Source organism: Zeugodacus cucurbitae, chromosome Y (assembly GCF_028554725.1).
Source record: "Zeugodacus cucurbitae isolate PBARC_wt_2022May chromosome Y, idZeuCucr1.2, whole genome shotgun sequence".
Taxonomy (NCBI): Eukaryota; Metazoa; Arthropoda; class Insecta; order Diptera; family Tephritidae; genus Zeugodacus; species Zeugodacus cucurbitae.
Genome location: NC_071673.1, coordinates 6,908,840 through 6,928,280, shown reverse-complemented (window position 1 = coordinate 6,928,280; position 19,441 = coordinate 6,908,840). Strand labels below are relative to the sequence as shown.

Genomic DNA, 19,441 nt, shown 5'->3' with positions numbered 1-19,441 from the left:
TGTTATTCGTTCTAGTTCATTTACATTGTTTAAATGTAGTTTATGTAAATAGTTTAAATCTAATTTAATTTCATTTTCTGTTAGGTTATTCTGAAGTATTGCAGGTAAGATCTGATAGGAACTTGTTTGCCAGTTTGTGTAACTAACGTTATTCAAAGTTATAGTTTCGTTAAAGAAGTTTATAATAAAAGTACCATTTAGTTTAAAAGATGTATTATTATAAGTAATATTTCCAATAAAATTTGAAAGAAATATTGTTCCCTCATTAATTAATTCAATTGTAGCCTGGTTTACATATTGGTAATCGCAAAGCGCTTTTTCTCCGCTAAGGATTTGTGCAATGCAGTGAGTTTTGTCTAATTTTTTAAGTTGGTTTCTCTTGCATATAGTAGTATCATCTACTTCAATGCAATTTCCAAGTATGCCATATTTATCGTTTTGGGATATGAAAAGATTGGTGAATTCTAAATATACTCGTTTAAGGTGTTTTACAGTTGAACGTATGATAATATTATTGTACAGGGTATCTTCTGTTTTTGGTAGTGAAATTACGTATAAAAGAAGTGAGTTTTTAATGATCATAGAAGGTTCTGCATATTTGAGTGCTTGCAGTTCGTTTTTAAAAGGTAATGTCTCAGTTTGAGAAAGAATATTTGCGATATCTTCTTTATTTAGAATTTGAGAATGGACGATTCCTTGTTTTGCTAATTGGGTTGCCATTATAATTTTTGCAATTTCGTCTTTCATATACTTAACCTATTATATAATGTTTGTGCGAATAACTCCTTATTATTCTTACTTATTTCATCCACAATCGTATTATAACTATCTAATATTTTGTTATTTGTCTTGATAAGGTAATGGTTTGTAGTGTATTGTATGTTACTGTTTTCAGTCAGTTCATGTGTTGTGGAAAGTATTCGGTCCCAGTCAGTGGCATCGGGGTTTCCTGCTAACCATTTCCAAGCAGATCCTATCCAATTGATCGAACTCTTTTGGATGGTTGTGTTTTTTGTTCGCAGTTGGCTTAATAAGCTATCTATCTCGGAAAGTTGATGTTTTAATTGTGGAAATAAAATATTTGTTTTACTAATTTCGTGGTATATAGTAAGTCTAACATCGTTGGTAATTTTTTCGTAATCGTCCAAGTCGATAGTGTGGATAATTTTATACGTCCCTTTTGTAATTTTTCCTAGTCCTTGTTTGATTGTCACGAGCGGGCTGTTGTATTCATAGGTGTCCACTGTAGCAGTTGCCCAGTAAGGTAAGAGTCTAAAGAGTAAATGTCAGTTATTTTTTAAATGCGATTTATGAATTTTTCTATTGTCTTTAGTAGTTATTGTGACGGTATTGTCTTTAGCGACAGTTTCTTTCTTAAAAATTGGTTTGGTTTTGCCTTTAATTTGTTTATTCTTTTTAAATATAGTGTCACCTGCTTCGTAATTATTTATTTTTGACCTATTTTTGTTGTGGTAATTTAACGTATTTTTTTGGTTTCTAGCTATTTCATTTCGAAGGTCACAATTAACTATTTCCTTAAAGTTTGTTAAATTTTGATAATTAATTCTTTGTGTTCTTCCAAAGAAAATGTCGGCTGGTTTCCGTTTTGTAACTGAATGTATCGTGTTATTATATCTGTCAACTGCAATGTTGACGATTTCTTTAATAGAAGAATCAGGATATTCTACTTGGAGACATCTGATTATTTCAATAATAGTGGAATGCACACGTTCTATCGCACCATTGACTTCACTTTTCTGAGGTGGTGCTAGATAGATTTCAATTCCTAACCCCTCCAAATAGTTTAGAGTTATTGGGCTTATAAAGCTGCCTTCATTGTCCATGACTAAAGTCTTTGGTACAGTGAAATAGTGTAGAAGCTTTATCAGTTTATCCCTGATATGCAATACCGATTTATTTTTTATTCTGAAAAATTTTACAAATTTAGAGAATTTGTCAACGCACGAAATATATTTTTCGCCGGACATTTCTATAATGTCGATATGCAATATTTCTGTTGGGTACGAAGGTATAGGCGTTGCCTGTAACTTGGGTTTTTGTGGATGTCGATCGTACTTATTACATCCGCAAATTTCACATGACTTAGTGTATTTTTTAATCAGTTTACTCATTTGTGGAAAATAGTATTTTTCCAATATCTGGTCTTTATTTTCTTTACTATTGCGTTGGGCTCTTTTATGTTCCTGTTCTATTATTTTAAATTTAACATCTTCATCTGCGATATCAGTAACTACTTTTTGTGTTATTCTGATACGAAATTGTGAGAAATTTTCTTGATACACTAGCTGTAGCAATGAAATGTATTTCTCTTGGATTTTAATTCCATTTATTATGTTTGGGTTTAAAACTCTTTTCAATATTTTATTGAGGTTTTCTGTATCGTAAACTACACATTTAATGCGGTATCTGTGGAAGCTTGGATGAGGTTCTTCATGTATAATTTCCTCCTTTCCTTCTGTAAATATAACTTGATTTTTGAAAACGTTTAGTGGAGCTTCACAGTGAGGAATGAGCTTTGAGCTATCCTCTTCTGCGCTATGTTGTGAATTTTCGTCTGTGGATGTTAGTGTATTAATTTCTATTGGCAGCCGTGATAACGCATCGGCGACAATGTTTGTTTTTCCTGGTTTGTAAATGAGTTTATAATTATACTCTTCTATCCTTGCTTTCCACCTTTTCAACTTAGCATTGTTATTACTATTACTTAATGCAAAAGTCAGTGGCTGGTGATCTGTAAGTATTTTTATTTCTTTAGCTCCATACAGGTAAGTCCTTAGTTTGTCAAGAGACCATACTATAGCGAGCATTTCTTTTTCTATTGTCGAGTAATTCTCTTCGGTTGTATTTAGTGATCTAGATATGTAAGTTATGGGTCTGTCTTGCCCGATTGTTCCTTGTGAAAGGACTGCTCCGATTGCAGTATTGGAAGCATTTGTTGTCAGAATAAAGGGTTTATTGAAGTCTGGGAATACCAGAATTTCAGAAGACGTAAGTAGATATTTTATATCATTAAATGATTTTAAGCCTTAGTGAAATTTGTATCCGTTTTGATTGACTTGCTTTTATTTGAGCATTTTCACCTCTAGTTAAATTGGTAAGTGGCTTGACAATTTTTGCAAAGTCTTTTATAAATCTCCTATAATACGATGCTAAACCTAGGAAACCTTTTAATTCCTTAAGGTTAGCAGGTGGAGGAATTTTTTTAATAGCGGATATTTTTTCAGGATCTGGCAAAATACCTTTGCCCGTAACGATGTGACCTAGAAAATTCACTTCTGTTCTAAAAAATTTAGATTTTTCCAGATTGACTTTTAAATTTGCTTTATACAAAAGCATGAACACATCTTCAATATTTTGTAAGTGTTCTTCTTTAGTTTTTCCCATTATTATAATGTCATCGATATAAACGTAACAGGATTTTCCTATAAGTGTTTTGAGAACATCATTGATCATTCTCTGAAAAATGGAAGGGGCATTTTTAAGACCGAATGGCAATCTAGTAAATTCATATTTACCATTGGCTGTAGAAAAGGCTGTCTTTTCTATGTCCCTTTCCTTCATCCTGATTTGGTGGAATCCGGATGTAAGGTCGAGTGTAGTAAAATACTTACATTCGCCTAAGCTAGCAAGAGTGTTGTTTATATCAGGTATTGGATAGGAATCAGGTATTGTTATTGCGTTTAGTCGTTTAAAATCAACAACTACTCTATACTTTTTTTCTCCTGATGGGCCTGGTTTTTTTGGAACAATCCACAATGGGGAGTTGTACGGACTCTTTGAAGGCCTTATTACACCATTGTTTAGAAGTTCTGTTATTTGTTTTTCTACTTCGCCCCGTAGGTTGGTTGGGTAAGGATATGATTTTGTATAGATCGGTTCTTCGCTTGTTGTTCTAATTTCTGCTAATACAGTTGTGTCGATTGCCCCACTGTCGGAGACTGGTCCGAAAAGTTCCGCATATTTATTTATCATTTCCTTAACATCATGTTCATAGGGGTTATCTTGAATATTATTTATTTGTTTAGAGATATTTTGTTTTAGTGGCAGTACCACATCCTTGAGAGTTATCGTGTCATTTTTTCTATTTATGACTGCTCCCAATTCTTTGAGGGTGTCATCGCCAATGATGCCATCAAAGGTTTTTAAATTAGGTAATATAAAAAAATCAAAATTATTTGTAATACCTATACTTCCGAAGAATGGTCCACATAGTTTATGGGTTATATTTACTTGACATGCGGCTGAGTGAACTTTGAAAGGACACTCAAGTTTCTTTGAATTTTTTGAAAGTTTTTCGGAGACAAAGTTTTTATTAGCTCCCGTATCTATAAGGAACTTAACGATATCCCCGTTTTTTAAAGTTAGTTCTAAATAGGGTAGGCTAGACAGGCGTCTGTCATAAAATTTATTTCCTCGGCTTCTGTTTGGACATTAAATAATTTTTGGGTTTTCCTAGGAATATTTGAAGAATAATTTGATGGCCTTACTATAGGCATATTGTTCGGTCGATTCATATAGTTTATTCGTCGTGAATGTATTGAAGGGTCCACCTCCATCGGGACTGGTGGTTTAGGATTGGTTGGTCTGGGTGGTGGCGGAGCTTGATTTTGGAAATTTTTATTATAGATTAAATTTTTTTCGGCAGGGTTTAATACCCTTGGTACAAATATCGGTTTTTGATTTATATGGTGTTTTTGAATTTGATTGGAGTAACCTCCATTCTTTGAGTAGATTGAATAATTCCTTAAGTTAATGTTTTGAATTTCCAGGCAGGAAGCGTATGCTTCGGGTAGGTTCCTGGGCCGTTGAATGACTAGCATTCTGGACAATTCGCCGTTTAGGCCTCTGATAAATATATCAAGGGCTCGGTTCCTATAGGTTTCCAGTAGAACACTATTTGTTTCTTTGGAATGATCCTGACTCTTTATTTTGTTTATTATCAGTGATAATTGATGATTGACTCTTGCGTAGAATTGTTCTATGCTGAAGTGTTTTTGGGATAAGGTTCCTAGTTCGTGTTCTAGAGTCCTAAGGTCGCGTTTGTCTGCATAGTGAAGTGATAAACAGTTTTTGATTGTTCCCCAATCATCATTGAATATATTATATGAGATTAAGGCCGTATCCGCAGGGCCTTTAATTTTCTGTCTAATATGCCGTAAGATGGCTCTATACAATGGCTTTGTTCTGACTACTTCGTAGTCTTGCAATACAGATTCGACGTTGTGGATCCAGGATATGAATTGAATCGGATCTCCTTCGAATGTTGGGAGGTTCTTCACGCTGTCAGGTAATCTGCTAATTTCTATTAGGTCTGACTCAGTTAAGTGAATATAGTTATTAGAAATAGGACTTTCGTTGTGGGGATTTATTCTGCTTTCTAATTGATTTATCCTATTGCTCAATATTTTGGACTGTTCGATCTGTGCATTAACAGCACCTGTTAGGTGTGTAATGGCTTCCTGAATTTGTTCCATTTCTGAGGTTTACTATGGTTTTACAACAATTTTTATTTGACTAATTATTTTTATTGCTTTAGCAATTTTTAACAAAATTTTTTATGTCAGATAGTTATAAGTTTTACATACACTTAAAAGTTTATTTTTCCGACTATATTTATTGCTATTAACAATTTTTTAAACAATTTTATATATCGGGTATTTCTAAATTTTATATAAGCTTAAAATTAACTTACAGGAGTATCAGCTTCTGCATTCTCTTCGGACGGTCCACGTGATCCTTTTTGAAGCGTTAGTCCTCTACTGGGGGGTGGATGATGTCACTTTAAGCGTTGATTTGGCGGCGTTTTCGTTTTGGTTGCCCACTTTAGTATTGTGATTTGATTTGTCACACACTTAATAGTTTGCTTTTACTGTTAAAACGATTTTTCACTTTATGTCTATAAGCAATAATTTTTTGCACAGAATTTTATACACCATCGAAAAAGCACAATCACTTGCAATTGATTTGTAAAAAATTCGCACTATTCAACAAGAATTTATATGTTTTTATAAAGTTTATATTCTTTAGTGAATTTTCTTCGCTTTTTTAACTTGCAAAACGTACAGTAGGCAATTCCAAGTTTTAAAGTTCTCGGGCGCCAGTTAATGGTTGTCGCCGTGTAAATAATCACGCACTGCTTAGAATGGTAAAGTTGAACTCAACTACTTTATTGACTGCATTTCTTTTTATACAATATTTCTCTTATTTACTATAAACTTACATATGTACGAATTATTACTTACTAGTACTTATTTCTATATATTCAATAATGCTAACCTAAGCAATAATAAAATAAATAATAATATAAACCTCAAGAAACAGCCTACATTGCGGCGGCACGGCTTCCGCTCTGGTTTAGTGCCGACGGAATGTGTTGTTGTTGTTATTTTTGGAAATGAACTTTATTGAGCAACAAATGATATTGTTTATTTGCAGAATATTGCTGAATTGAATTTCTGATTAAAGTTCATCGTTCTTGTTTGTATATTTTGAAAGGTGCGCTCATAAGAACGGCTTTCAATTAGTGAAAAGCTGCGATTTGTCGTCGTCTATAGAAAATTTCGTATTCTGGCGTAGTATGTCTGATAGAGGTTTAGCTAATCTTGCGTATCCTTCAATGAAACGCCTAAAATGTGACGTTAACCTTAGATAACACTGCACAGATTTACGATCGTGTAGCAGAGGAAAGTTTTTTACTGCCCGAACTTTAGCTTCTGATGGCCTAATTGTACCCTTCTCTATAAAGTATCCTAAAAATTCCATGAGAAACTGACACTTTTTCCATTTTATATGTAAATTAAATTCTGCTGCTCGCCCTAGAACACTGTGTAACTTATGGATTCCTTCCTTTTTATATTTAGAGGGAATGATAAGGTCTTCCATATAAGTCACGCATGTACCATCTTGTATGTACTCTCTGAGAATTGCAAAAATAAATCTCGAGAAAACCGCTAGGGAGTTTGATATCCAAAATGAAATGAATGGGAACTCGTATTGACCACTATGAGTTACAAAAGATGTAAACTTTCTCGAATTATTTTCTACTGGCACATGGAAGAAGTCGTTATCCAAATCTAATGTAGTAAATATCCTGGCACTTTGCAATTGCCAATAGACATTGGAAAATTATATCTCATTATTTTTAAGTTAAGGCATCGATAATCGCAACAGAGCCTCTTGCTCCCATCCTTCTTTTGAACTAATAAAACGGGCGACGCATAATCAGAAGTACTAGGTTGTATAATCCCTTCATTTAACCATTTCCCTATTTGCTGTTCTACAATACACTTATCTACGTAAGGCATCCTACGTGGACCCTGATAAGTTGGTATGTCATCTGTTAACGTAATCTTCATTTCTCCGACCAAACTCGCTATTTCGTCTACATGCTCCTGTTTTAAATGATGTAAATCTAACTCTTCTTCTTCTAACTCTACCAATCCAACCTAGCTTAGTTCGTACATCCATTCTAGTATAACGTCCTCTTTTTGAGTTATCTCTTTCCCTTTATCTACTCAATCATTCCGAGCTTCGCTTTTTTCCCCTTCTTCTCTAAAAACGTTACACCGTCTTCTGACACCTCTGGATCGACCAACTTTAGGATATTATTAACTATGATTGCCGAATAGCAAATATCCCGTTCCCCTACTACATGAAAAACTATCGATATGTCTATCCCATCGACATGAAATTGGCACGAAAATGAACCTATTGTGGTAAGTTCGTTGTTCCCTATCCCCACCAATCGCCTTTTGTCACTATCTAGTTCGACACCTCCTAAACTTATTAAAACATCATAACGGAGCAATCAGAGATCACACTCTGTATCGAGCAATGCAGATAGTTTTGAATTTCCTTGAAAATTACGTATTTATTAGACACTACTAACTGATCATTATATAACGTATTTGCTCTTTCGACTTTTGTGGCTAACGACTTTCCACATTTTGATTCGATGTGTCCACTCTGGCCACTCTTAAAACTCTTGATAGTTTGCTGAGGACAGTTATTCGCTAAATGCCCTACAGTGCTACATCTAAAACAAAGTCTCTTTTCTGTAGGGATGCAAACATCGTGAAATGAAACATCGATGGTTCGATGTATCGATGTTTCTTCAAAACCCATTTCACCCAGAATTTCAAAACAACGACATGGAAAGTTTTTTCACTGTCATTTCTTTCCGATTTTACTTCTGCGTGATAGTTGCCCTGGTCGTTTAGAAAACAGTCGTTTACTCGGCACTGAAGTGGCCACAATGTGTAAATGTGCCGAGATACACTTTCTCTTCAACCCTCCGTCCATGTAATTATAGATAAATTTGACAGCTTACATTTTACCTTTTGGTGGACCAAATGTTTATTCATGTTCCAAATATCAAACGAGTATTCTGTTTCACACTAATCCGAAGATCCCGTTGTATCAGCGCGATTCTTTACATTTTTTATGAAACAAAAAAAAAAGTATTTCTTTTAGCCATAGCATCTTTAAAATGCAGCAATTTGAATCTTTGTTCTAACGCAGTAGCTTACGCCAGAATTAAATTGTATAAATAAATCATAATCTCCGTATTTCACAAAAATCGAATTCCAATGTAATAAAGCGTATCCAAATAGAGGGTTTCGAGTTAATACCCGAAAAAGTGTGAAGGTGTGAAGTCAAATTTTTATATAAAACATCGACATAAAACATCGTTGAAAGTGACATTGATGCATCGATGTTTTTAGATTCGAGACATCGATGGCTAACATCGATGCTTTTTGACGAAAACATCGATTTTTCCAAAACATCGATACATCGTTTGCATCCCTACTTTTCTGTTGTCTTCATCTCCTCGATGGTTTCGTTTTTTTACCTCTTCCTCCCGTCGATTGGGATTTGACTATTATCGATTTGACCTAATTTTTTCGTAAACTATTATTTCATCCTTGAGCTGTGCAATGCTCCAAGCTCGATATAAATTATATTACGCTGCCCTGGTATCCGGGATACCTTCGATAAAATACTCAATAAGACTGGGTGCATCGAGGTCAATTGGAGACCCAATTTCCATTATCTTGTATAAATATTCGCGGTAACCTTCATTACTTCGTTTGCGCCGATTACGCAACTGTCGATGCTCGTCTGCTGATGAACCCCTTTCCCCGAATTCTTTGAATAGTATATCCTTTAATGAAGACCAACTGCTGATACCCCTCTGACTTCTTACAAAAACTTTTGCCGCTCCTTTTTGGATGTCTGACCATTTAACTGGGAGCGCATTTTCTTCGAATTCTGTCACCCACTTTTTTACTGCTGGTTGACCTACTCCACTGAAATGGCTCAATGATTCTATATCACGTAAGGTGAAGGACGTATGGTTCACTAGTGTCTGTCTTGCCCCACTGTGCACTGTAGAGGATGCGTCCTTAAAATCTGAAATTTCATCAACTCCCACTCTATAATGTTCGCATAATCTGTCCTGTGAAGTGGCCTTGCGCCCTCTTGTGGGAAGTCCCAGCTCTATCAGCTTTTCATCCAGTTCGTTCATTGTCCAACAAAAATTTGTTCGAGGTCCATGTCAGTTAGTCACGCGCAGCAATTACAAATTTAAAATTTTTGCTACGCTTGACGCCACCTCTGCTTACGCTAAGTCCAACGATGTCCCTCGTAATTTCGACGTTGTCGAGATATATTCGGACGTCACCACAGATTTTGCAGACACCAAACGAGCTTTGCAGCCACCGCTGCTATGCACTTCTCTGATTCGCACTCAGATTTCTTAAAGTGGAATTTTTAGTCACCACTATGTTGTATTGTTCAAGACGCATTCAACAGATATTGCAGACTCCACTGTATTACGCTGTTCGAGTAGCAATCACAGATTTTGCAGTCACCAAAAGAGCTTTTGCAGCCACCGCTACTATGCACTTCTCCGATTCGCACCCAAATTAAAAAAAAATGGAATTTGTAGTCACCACTATGTTGTATTGTTCGAATCGCGCTCAACAGATTCTGCAGACTCCACTGCTTTACGCTGTTCGAGTCGCACTCAACAGAGTTTGTAGTCACCAAACCATGCCATCCCACATATATAAACAGCTTGTTTTCGATTCAAGCGTGGATCTCCTTACCGACTAGATGGTAAAACTTAGCAAATTTTAAATCAAGCCCACCTTTTTTTTCTTGACATGCTCTTTCCAGCGAAGCTTAACATCTAGTGTGATTCCTAGGTACTTAGCATTATTGTGATATGGTGAAAGAGTACTATTTATATAAATTGGATGGTATGATGTTGTTTTTAAGTAAAGTCTACGTGCATTGATTTGGAACCGTTTAATTTAATGCGCCATTTGGAAGCCCATTTAATAATTGCATTGACTGCTGTTTGCACTCGATCGGTAGATACTGAGGTGGACTCTCCTGCTGCTAACAGGGCTGTGTCATCCGCAAATGTCGTTGTCACATATTAAGTCAGTGGGGATATCACTTGTAAAACACAAGTAAAGCATTGGCCCCAATACGCTTGCCTGGGGAACACCCGCTTCTATCGATTGCAAGTTTGAGTATGCATCCCCTTGTTTTATGCGAAATTATCTATCTTTTAGGTACGAAGCAATTATTTCGTAATATTATTTGGGTAACACGCATTTCAATTTCAGCAGTAGACCCGTATGCCAAACTCTATCAAAAGCTTGAGACACGTCTAAGAAGGCCGCCGAATAAACGTTCTTTTTATCCGTAGAATTTTCAACGAAATTAACGATTCGGTGTACCTGGTCAATTGTTGAATGGTGATCACGAAAGCCAAACTGATGTACTGGTATACGGTGTTTTCGATCTATTATGGATTTGAGCCTCTTTAAGAGAACATTCTCGAAGACTTTCGGTAGAGCTGGCAGCAGCGATATTTGCCTATAAGATGTGACATCATGTAGTGGTTTACCCGGTTTAGGTATCATAATAACTACAGGTACTTTCCAAAGTGATGGAACGCATCTTAAGTATAATGCACTGTTTACAATTTTTATACTCTCGCAACAAAAGTTGCTAAGAGATTATTATAGTTTTGTCACATAACGGTTGTTTGTAAGTCCTAAAACTAAACGAGTTAGATATAAGGTTAATATACCAAAGTGATCAGGGTGACGAGTAAAGTACAAATCCGGATGTCTGTCTGTCCGTCCGTGCAATCTGTAACTTGAGTAAAATTGAGATATCTTAATGAAACTTGGAACACGTGCTTCTTGGCAAAGTTAAGAAGGTTAAGTTCGAAGATGCGTGGAATCAGACCACTGCCACGCCCACAAAATGGCGATAACCAAAAACACCTAAAGAGCTATAACTAAGCCATAAAAAAAGCTATGAAAGTAAAATGTAGTACAAACGATTGTTCTAGGAAGGGGCATACTTGGTTGTAACTTTTTTGGGAAAGTGGGCGTGGCCCCGCCGCCTACTAAGTTTTTTGTACATATATCGTAAACTACTAAAGCTATATTAACGAAATTTTCAGGACTCGTTTTTTCAGGCATTTCCTCATATAGTCCAAAAATTAAGGAAATCGTATTATAACCACGCCCACCTCCCATACAAAGGTAATGTTGAAAACTACTAAAAATGCTTTAATTCAGTAAGGAAAACCAACCGAAACCTTAAATTTCATTATAAAGAAGGTACGGAAGAACTGTACTCAAAATGGTGTACAAAATTTTCAATGGGCGTGGTTCCGCACACTTATGGGTCAAAAACCATCTGTCCGAAACTACTCGACCAATTTCAATGAAATTCGGTTTGCAATATTTCCCTTTCATCCCAACTATATATTGTCCAAATAGTCCAAATCGGTTCACAACCACGCCTACTTCCTATACACCAGAACTTTGAAGACTATCTGAACCGTTAACTTTACAATATATAAAGTAAGCACTAGTGAAGATATCGGAATAGAACTTTGCACAAATACTACATTTATAGTGTGGCATCGCCCTTTTAAAAATCGTCGAAATCGGACCATAAATTTTCGAGGCCCCATATGTCGAATTTGAGGACCTCAGGGGTTTTATTTTTTTTACCGGAAATATAGGTAAGTCTCTCAGATATTTTGAAGAAATCCATAGGGAATATCTTTTATTTAATAATATGTCTCCGTGCCGAAAATAACTTCCACTATATAATATTAGGGTTTCCAACTTTCAATGGACTTAATACCACATATATATGACGAATATGGCGAGTCAAAATCCGAATGTCTGTCTATCCGTCCATCCGTCCTTCTGTGCAAGCTGTAACTTGAGTAAAAATTAAGATATATTGATGAAACTTGGCACACTTGTTTCTTGGCATCATAAGAAGGTTGCTTTCCTTCCCCCGTAGGCCCCGCCCACAAATAGGTTTTTTGTACATATCTTGCAAGGTTAGGTTGAAAATTACGAAACGTGCGTTAACTCACTAACGAAATACATCAGAAAAACTAAATTTTACAGAATAAATACGAGAAAGAAGCTTCACTCAGATTTTTATAATATTTTCTTGACACCCTGATGACACGTGTGGAAAATGTATGAAATCGGTTTACAACTACGGCATCTTCCCATAAAACTCAATTTTTAATTCCATCTGATTTCTTCAATTTATAAAATACTAGCAGCCCGGCCATACGTTTTTATGGCAAGGTATACATTTAATTAAGTTGGTCCAATCTTGGCTTCGGCGACGATATTGATTACTCGAGGTCGATTTATGTTACGCAGCAGGATGACAACTCACACTACTTTTAATTGTAAAGTGAGTGGTGAGAGTAAGGCAATTCTAAATAGTTTGGGATAATTGACCGAAGTTCTAAATTGTCGCTTTAAGATCATCGATATCTTTGTTTTTTTACCACCAATATATTCATTCATTCAGTCATTTATGGTTTCGAGTCAAAGAAGTGACAGAAATCTGTTGGAAATGTTATTAATCCATCGAGGTATCAACTGCGACCCTACCATTTGCAACTGCTTCTACAATCGCAATTTGATATTGTTGCAAAAACATTCATATGTTAGTTGTTAATTGGCGATTCTTTATGTGTCGCCACAAATTAAATGATTTTAGGCGTGCGATTAGCCCGTCAGTAACAGTTGATCCAGGAATAATTGGAAGAGTCTGGCGTAAATCACCTGCTAACAGAATCATGGCTCCATCAAAAACGTTCATCGATAATTAAGATCTTTTAAAGGCCTGTGCAGTACCTCCAGCGATATCTTGAATATTTGGAAAATCTTTGTTATAGCGCTATTTTTGTCGATTTTGTCGACTGATGTTTCGTTCATTTTCAATTTAGGAGTAATTTCAAGGATGAATGTGCCGTTTGTTTGCCTACTAACAGGTGCCAAGATGCCCCTATTCTCGAAAATGAGTGAAATTGGTTCTGGAATTACATCAGCCCTCATATACTATACTATATATGATGATTTTCTATTGGACTTATGACTTTTACCTTAATAAAATTACATCAATAAATTGCGAGGGTATAAAATATGCGGTTGAGCCCGAACTTAGCCTTTCCTTATTTGTTACAAATTGTTTTGGTCTATCGACAGAACCTTATACAATCGAAAAAAGAGTGCGTGGAGTCCCTACGCGCGGATGAAGTTATACTTCTTAGTGATATTCCAAGAAATGCATATCATTTTGTATGAAAGAAAACTAGCGAGAGACACTTTCTGTAATTCACATTTTATAAATTTATTATGCACATTTTATAAACCAAAGTGCAAATCAATTATCATTTCTGGGTTCTGATGGATTGATATCAATAATATTTACAATTGGATTATGATAACTAAAATACGATATGAAATGTCATACATCTATTTTATCTTTATTTCTCGCGAATACCGCATCAATAGTCCTACCTCTTTTTGTCGTAGGATCATTTCTTCCATTGATCATTTCTAATGAAAATTTCTCTCTGAGGAATGCCAGTAATGGTTCAGCTTCTACCTGAAAATCTCCCGCAAGGAGTACCGGTTGTTCGCTATACTCTACTGGTTCTCCGATAATATCTGCAAAAGCTTGCGAACCTGCAGTTGACAACGGTAATAAAGCTTTACCGATGAAAAATTTTATATCCCTCATCGATGAATTTGGTGATATATAAATGGCAATTAAATTCAATTTTTTATTATTATGATTATCGCTAGGGTTCATTTTGCATTCTACATTGGTCTTGTTCATTGTGATAAATAGCAACGCCTGAATTTCTTGTTTCATTTCATTGAAATCTTACAACGAAATCAAAATTTGGTACGGATACAGGAGGCTCGTTGTCGTTCATAAATGTTTCTGATAACATCAAGATGTTTGACTGTTTAAACACTCTATCTGAGAAATCATCAACATGAGCATGAAGACTTTGACAATTGAATGATATTATTGATAAACATTTTCTTGTGCTAAGAAAATCGAATAATTCTTTGTCTAAGGTCACAATTGGATTTCGACGTAATTTTATCATTTCATCTCGCAAAGCGCGACATGACCTGTCATTGCTTCCAATGCCATGATAAAATTTTTTCTGTTTGTTCACTGGGATAATGATAATGCCGGTATTCTGCTTGTCACATTTGTCTCATGTCTTTATTTGTCACAATTGCGAACTGGCGACCCTGTTAGTCAGGAAGTATCATTTTGGTATTCTGGCTGATACAGTCTCAAAAAAGTTCACCAAATAGTGTGGTGAAAAGAAAAGCAAGCTATCAGCTGTTTATTTTAGTTGATTAGAGATGAGTGCATGTTCACAATGATACTTTATGAATTGATTGCACGCAATTAGTTTTTTTTTTACCAAATTTCAGCAGAAAAATTTCTTGTAAATTGGATAATACTATTAATGAAAATAATACTGAAATAGTTTATAATAAATGCGTAATATATGCATTTTATCTGAATCAATTGTTAAGTAAATATGAAAAATGTTAACAACCTAACAATCGACTAACACATGTTCTCATCCTTACATTTGAGCATAATGGCAATCGAAGGTAAATAATTGTAAAAAATACAAATTCATTATTTTATGATTATTATATATTTTAGATTTTGGATATATATATACATACATATTTGTGTTTTGGAAATCGAAAGAATTTCCTAAACGTATTTTCTTCATATAAAAAGTGATCTTCCTTGTTGCGCAAAATAGCCAGATTGCGCCTACGAGTGTAGCTAAAACATAGGTACTTTGTTATCCATTATTGCAAAATTACAAATATTAATACATTACCTCTCTTCTTCTCGTTTTTTTTTTTCATTATAATATATATTAGGCCAATTGCATCAACCATTATTGTGCTCTTGTTTTTCTGTGACCTGGTTTAAAGCACATCACAAATTAGAGACTGATATTGCTCAAATAGAGATGAGACAAACTCGCCAGAATACCAAAAAGTCACTATAGAGATTACACCACAGATTCGTCTCTATTAGAGACTTGAGACTGCTCGCAGAATACCGGCATAAATTTGGTGATTGACATACTTACGTGCACGCATATACAAATGTAAGTTTGTATGTTTGTTCAATGACATATCAACATGTACACATGTATGTTTTGTAGTACATTTCTTGTAAAATCTTCGTTGCCACGGACAACAAATGACCGCAAATAGTAATTTTTTTGTCACAGACTTGTAATCAGTGTCGCATTTTCGCAGGCGAAGAGGTCCATGTCGCCATCTCATATTATTGTGGATTGTTTTATGTCTTGATTCTTACTAAAATCAATTGTAGTACATTAATATTTGGCATCATACATTAGTAGAATATTTAAATACATTTAATTATTTATATTTGCTAATAGTAAGACAATACTATCCAATACATATTTTGCGCATTTATAATTACGGAGGGATCACTTGAAACGACTCTGTAAAATTCGATGTGTCGAAAAATTTATGCCTGCGCGACGCTACATTGCGTTGTTAGTCTAAAATCGGCTTGTCGTAAATATGTATGAAAATGTATATCAACATAAATTTTTGGCGCTTGTTGTTTTTGTAGAACATTGCTTTTGATTTTTGGTGGTTGACAGACTTACGTGCACGCATATACAAGTAAGTGTAAGTTTGTGTGTTTGTTCAATGACATATAAACATGTACATATGTATGTTTATGCATAATGTTGCTGTTGCGCAACAATTATCGCAACTGTTCCGAACTCGTATAAGAAGTATAACTTCAACAATAACAAAAATATTTTAACAAAGCAACAATGACAACTTTCAAATAATTATTTTTTTGTTTTCTCTTTTTATATTTTTCTTGTCAATTCGAATAAAATTCTCTTATTATTATCTTCCTCGCAATTTTTCCATATTTACTCACTCTCTAATCTTTTCCTGGCCTTCCACGAATATTTCAAGACTAAAATTAGCCAGATCGGTTTGGCCGTACACGACTTTTTGCGAGACTAACGAACAGCAATTCATTTTTATATTATATTTATGTAACTGTAAATTAGAAGTAAAACAAATTTTTAATTATTAATATCTCCTAAGTAAATTTCATCAAAATCCGTTCAGCCGTTTAGGCATGATAGAACAAAACTCCCAGCAAAAACCATAAAAAAATCACTAACTCAATTTAGTTTTCTGCCTACTTCCTACCCCCTAAGTACGATGACGTGATCATTTTGATCTTATATCCGTTTTTAGATAACCTTCTATTACCTTACTAAATTTCATCAAAATCCGTTCAGCCATTTAGACGTGAAAGAGCAATAGTCCCAACAAAACGATTAAAAATCACTAACTCAATTTAGTAACTGCCTACTGCCTACCCCCTAAGAACGATGGCGTGATTATTTATAGCCTATGCCCATTTCTAGGTTATCATCTATCACCATACCAAATTTCATCAAAATCCGTTCAGCCGTTTAGGCGTGAAAGAGTAACAGACAGACAGAGTTACTTTCGCATTTATAATATTAATATGGATACATTAGGAACCAATGGAGATAGCAAAATAAAAGATTACACAAATACTGTATATGATCCGTGGCACCACTTTTGAAAAAATTGTCGAAATCAGACTATAACTTTTCAATGCCCGGATATCGGATATGAACAACTCCGTGCCTTATGGTAGTTTTTTAATAGAAATTATAGGATTTTCAAAAATACGATGGGTTTAATTGCTAATAAATCGGGTAATATATGAAATTTCTTGGCCAAATTAAATGAGCATATAATGTTATATATAATGAACTAGCTTTTACCTGCGACTTCGTCCGCATAAGTCTTTTTGTTTTCTCCCGGCTGTAAGTCCCTCTACAAGAATGTCCAACTATCGTATTCCGGTCCTCAAATTCTCATCAAAATTTCTTCAAAAGCAACCTAAGCACATAATGGATAGCTCCGAATGTTTCCTCGTCATAGCGAATGCGATTTTCAGCGGAAACTGTAATCTCTTAAACTGGAATGGTAAAACTGACGAAATTTGAGTATACGGGGGATTAAAACATTCCCTCCTTTTGCGATTCCAGTCATAATGATTGCTTTTAGAATATTGCGACCGAGGTGTGTTACTTGTAACCGTGTGCCATTACAGTCTTGGTGCATCTAAATTCCGCATCAAAAGGACAGGAACGTCTACTGTCAGCCTCAGTTTGTGTGAAGGTACTCCCGACAGTTCTAAAGAATTAAGAAATTCTACAGGGTATGTTGTTATTTGTTCAGTATCTATTACAGTGTCTACAGAGAAAAACTCAACAATATCACCTCCCACGCGTGACATAATTTGCTCGTTTATCTGTCCCACCATTTCATTCGTCGGCGCTAAAATTGCTCTTTCATATAACCATTCTCTATTCCTCATATTAGTTAGCAGTTCGCTATAGACGAAGTTATTTAGATCATCTGGATTATGCACAACATTGCAGAATTCACGATCCAATTCAATCATGCCATTATCATGCTTTGCCATACGATATTCTCCAATTTTAAGAAGAGCTGCAGCATATTGTCCAGATTGTACATCATTGTGTAGTTGCACTCTCATATTTGTAGACAGACTTAACGTTTTTACGTGCACCCATAAACAACGCTTTTAAACACTCATTTATTTCATCTGCAGGGGTGCCTTTAGTGATAACCGGCAAAGTCTGTCTATCTCCTAACTAAATTTCATCAAAATCCGTTCAGCCATTTATGCATGATAGAGCAAAATTCCCAGCAAAAACCATAAAAAATCACTAACTCAATTCAGTTTTCTGCCTACTTCCTACCCCCTAAGTACGATGACGTGATCATTTTGATCTTATATCCGTTTTTAGGTAACCATCTATTACCTTACTAAATTTCATCAAAATCAGTTCAGCCGTTTAGACGTGAAAGAGCAAAAGTCCCAACAAAAACGACTAAAAATCACTAACTCAATTTAGTAATCTGCCTACTGCCTACCCCCTAAGAACGATGGCGTCATTATTTATAGCCTATGAGCATTTCTAGGTTATCATCTATCAAAATACCAAATTTCATCAAAATCCGTTCAGCCGCTTAGGCGTGAAAGAGTAACAGACAGGCAGAGTTACTTTCGCATTTATAATATTAATATGGATGTTTATGATGAAAATGAGTTTAATCAGCTCAGGAATTACCTCAGCCTATATACCATATACGATGGTTTTCGTTTTTCTACTGGACTTTATACCGAATATATGGGTAAAACTGTGTGTTATCTTAATAAGAATATAGCAATAAATTGCGAGAGAATAAAATGTTTGGTTGCACCCGAACTTAGCCTTTCCTTAATTGTTTTATACAATTCTTTGGTAGATTGCGTACTATTTCTGCGTACTATCTCAAACCCAGGAGCTTTTTTGAGTAATTTTCTCCGAATTACATTAAAATTTCTAACAGATTTACCGATATTTTGGGTGAAAATTTCCCTTAGGCACTGATTTCTTCATGATCAATATCCGGGGCTTTGAAAAGACTATCTTTTTTTCTGATTTCGACAATGATATACAGTGTTTGTGTAAAGTTTTATTCCGCTATCTTCTTAGGTTGCTTATTATATTATAAAGTGAAGGAATCAGATGTATTTCAAAATATACAGTGCATCACAGTGAAAATTGTCTACCTGTAGCACAAGTATTTTAACTGTGAAAAAATATGTAAAAGTATTATAATATAAATGCAAAAATTTAAATGAGGTTCATAAGTTTACTTTATTCAGAATATAAATACAATAAAAAATATTTTTAATTCAATTGCATTTTTCTTAAAAATAAGCATTTTACAAAATAGGCGAAAAATTCATGTCGGTGAAAATGGTGATCAAAAATATTAAAATTAATAATATACAAGTAAGGAAGGGCTAAGTTCGGGTGTAACCGAACATTTTATACTCTCGCAATTTATTGATGTAATTTTATAAAGATAACACAAGTCGACCCATA

General features: G+C 34.9%; 2 long non-coding RNA genes across 2 annotated transcripts; one reads left to right on the top strand and one right to left on the bottom strand.

Annotated features, from left to right (window-relative positions):
- Positions 1-14,860: 14,860 nt before the first annotated feature.
- Positions 14,861-15,448, top strand: LOC128923519 (uncharacterized). Its single transcript, XR_008472340.1, has 3 exons — positions 14,861-15,023; positions 15,079-15,218; positions 15,309-15,448. It is a non-coding gene; the product is annotated as an uncharacterized LOC128923519 (long non-coding RNA).
- On the bottom strand, positions 15,052-15,387 carry LOC128923521 (uncharacterized). Its single transcript, XR_008472342.1, has 2 exons — positions 15,266-15,387; positions 15,052-15,207 (listed from the first exon to the last, which is right to left on the bottom strand). It is a non-coding gene; the product is annotated as an uncharacterized LOC128923521 (long non-coding RNA).
- Positions 15,449-19,441: the final 3,993 nt, after the last annotated feature.